Raw genomic sequence first — 3,030 nt, forward strand, 5'->3', positions numbered from 1 at the left:
TCCTTGGATCTTCAGTCAGAAGACAGAGCTGTGTCTTCTGTGCCTGCCTCTGCATCACAAGTACTAGCAGCAGCAGTGAGGGGGGAAAGAATCCCAGTCAGGGAGAGAGTGAGAACACCTGGGATGAGGCACAGTTTTCAAGGCTTACAATGTTTATGACCCTGGACAAGTCACATTGACACATTCCAATTCAGTTTTTGCTTCTATAAAATGGAGATAATCATATTCTTAGAACCTATATATGGCAGAGTTATTGTGAAATAAATATTTTGAAAGTTTTAGAAGGCTATAGACATGCAGATCATGAGCGTTTGTTTCATAATGCAAACATGCAGAAATGCCAACTAATATGATTATTTGGTTGCCAGAAGCCAGCTTTCTTTGAGTGTACCACATTGATATAACAGTTGAAACAACTACTGATATTTGTAGAGCATTTTAAAGATGCCAATACATTTTCAATGTCATTGCCAGAGGAGCTAGCGACTATGGTTTTGCCCTCTTCAGGTTTAAGGACTCAGTATTGGCAAATGTTCATTGTGACCAGCACAGTGCTAGGCACATACTAAATACTCGATAAAAGTTTGTTGACTGATAGCTATGTGTTGTTTTCCCACGTTAGAATGTAAGCTCTTTAAGAATAGGGATTGTCTGTTTCCTTGAGCTTATATTCCCAGAGCTAACATTGGTCCTTTGCTTTAAGTTGTTGGTAATAAGCATTTAATAAACTGTTGACTTGTGCTCTTTTGCACAGCACACACATACAAAAAAATGGGAATAACACAGGAAATTAGCATGACCTCTGCTCAAGAATGACACGAAAATGTAAGTGTTCCATATTTAATAACAACAACAACAATCTTCCACATCCTGGGATTTTCAAATAGGGCTTAGAGTTAGAAGAAACTCAGGGGGAATCTAATTAAAACCACACCTGAAATGAATCCTGTGGACATTGAAATTTATAAGTGATAAATGCATTTACTTCCTTAACAGTTAAAAAAATGAGAGCAGCTTATTATCTATCAAGGCCATTACAGCAATGGACAGTTCTCACTGCAAGGAAGTGCTTTCTTCCTCACATCCTAGTGCTATAGAAAGGAACCTAGATATGGAGTAAGGAGAGATGAAATGATAATTATAAATATGTTTTGCATGACTATACTTGTATAATGGATATTGAATTGTTTGCCTTCTCAGTGAGGGAGGTGGGGAGGAAGGAAGGTAGGGAATTTAGAGCTCAAAGTTTAAAAAATGAATGTTAAAACTTTTTACATGTAACTGGGGAAAAATAAAATATTAAATAAAAGCTTCAAATAAGAGAGATTTGAGTTAATAGTCTCCTTCTGTCACTTGCAAGTTAATACTTGACAAGGGACAGGAGTGAGTCAGAACCTTTCTGAATCTCACCTCAGTTGCCTCCCTTCTATGTGGGATAACTATGCCATGGGGTTCTTTGATGATTCAGTGGAATGTTTATTAAGTGCCTTATGCAACTTCAAGCAAAACGTAAATGTCGACTTATATTTAGCCTAAATTTGCCTACCTGGACCTTCCTTCCCCTTTCCACATGATAGCCCTTTAAATCCATTGGCCAATGATGTCTTTCTCCCAATCCTTCTACTGTCCAGGTGAATCATCCCTGTTCTCGCAGCGGCCACTCCACTGGTGTGGGTTCAAGGGCTCTGCCCCAACATCCTAGTTGTGTCTTCTTGATATCCTCTAACTCATCAATACTGAACTTCAAATGGAGCCCCCAGAACTGGACACGATTCTCCAAGTGCTTAATCAGGGCACAGTACAGTAGGATTGCCAACGTTCTTGGTTCTGGGCTCTATATATCTTTGAGTACAGCCCATGTTTGTGTCAGCTTTCTTTGCTGCCATGTATTTGCTGCCTGTTGTAGATTCCAGTCCTTTGAGGACCTCAGAGGTTTTGTTTAAGCAAGCTTACCTGTCCTATACCTACAGAAGAGATTGTTCAGAGGAATCATTTCATAGTGCTGGCCTCTGAGGGCCCTTCCATCTCTAGAACTATGATCATACAATGCTTTCTTTTGCCACTGAGGTGTCAAAAAAAACCCAAAACTTGGACCCAGGTCTCTAGACTCCAAGATGATCTTCTTACTCTACTAAGGCATCCTTCATTCAAGATTAGACTTTGGTCCCTGGTAAATCACATTACATTTCCTGTCTGCCATTCCCCAACTCAATTCAATACAATCCTATCCAATCTAATCTAATATGTATTTAACAAGCACCAAAAAATAAATGAATAGATTTATATCTATATTCATATGTATCCATCTATACCTGACATATACATATATATATACACACACACATATAGATGTGTATATATAAATATACATACATATATCCTTATATGTCCACTATTTATGCATGTGTGAACATATATGTATAATGAATATGTATTTTTATTTTTGTTTTGTCATTTTCACTCGTGTTGAACTCTTCATGAACCCTTCTGGGATTTCCTTGGCAAAGATACTAGAATAGTTTGCCGTTTCCTTCTCTAGCTCATTTTTGTCAGTGAAGAAACTGAGATAAACAGGATTAAATGATTAGCCCAGGGACACATGGCTAGTAAATGTCTGAGGCCGGATTTGAACTTGGGTCTTCCTGACTCCAAGCTCCATGCTTTATCCACTGTGCCACCTAGCTAACTGTGTATGTGTTTATGTGTGTATATACCTATACTCGCCTCATCAGCTCACTATCTCATTCTGTATGTTGTCTTTTCCAGACCTTTCCATCTATTTGCAAGACTCTCATGGTTGCCCCTGCTCCTACCCTTTCACCTAAGAGCATTGCCTCATTTTTTCAAAGAAAAAATTGAGCGCATTTGCTATGAATTCCTTCTTTTCCCCTATCTCTCACTTTCTACCATTCAGATGCCTTCTGCCACTATCTCCTTCTTCAGGCCTTCCTCATAAAGCCCTCTGTTTGCTCAAGTGATCCCATTCCACTCATTCTATCAGTCCCCTCTTAGAATTGCCCTTTCTGGCAT

The 3,030-nt window shown here is 38.9% G+C and overlaps 1 non-coding gene across 1 annotated transcript; it reads left to right on the top strand.

The window, feature by feature from the left end:
• The first annotated feature begins 738 nt into the window (after positions 1-738).
• On the top strand, positions 739-844 carry LOC144456035 (U6 spliceosomal RNA). Its single transcript, XR_013484941.1, has one exon. It is a non-coding gene; the product is annotated as a U6 spliceosomal RNA (small nuclear RNA).
• The last annotated feature ends 2,186 nt before the right edge of the window (positions 845-3,030 follow it).

Source organism: Phascolarctos cinereus, unplaced genomic scaffold (genome assembly GCF_003287225.1).
Source record: "Phascolarctos cinereus isolate Bilbo 61053 unplaced genomic scaffold, phaCin_HiC Scaffold_2;HRSCAF=192, whole genome shotgun sequence".
NCBI lineage: Eukaryota > Metazoa > Chordata > Mammalia > Diprotodontia > Phascolarctidae > Phascolarctos > Phascolarctos cinereus.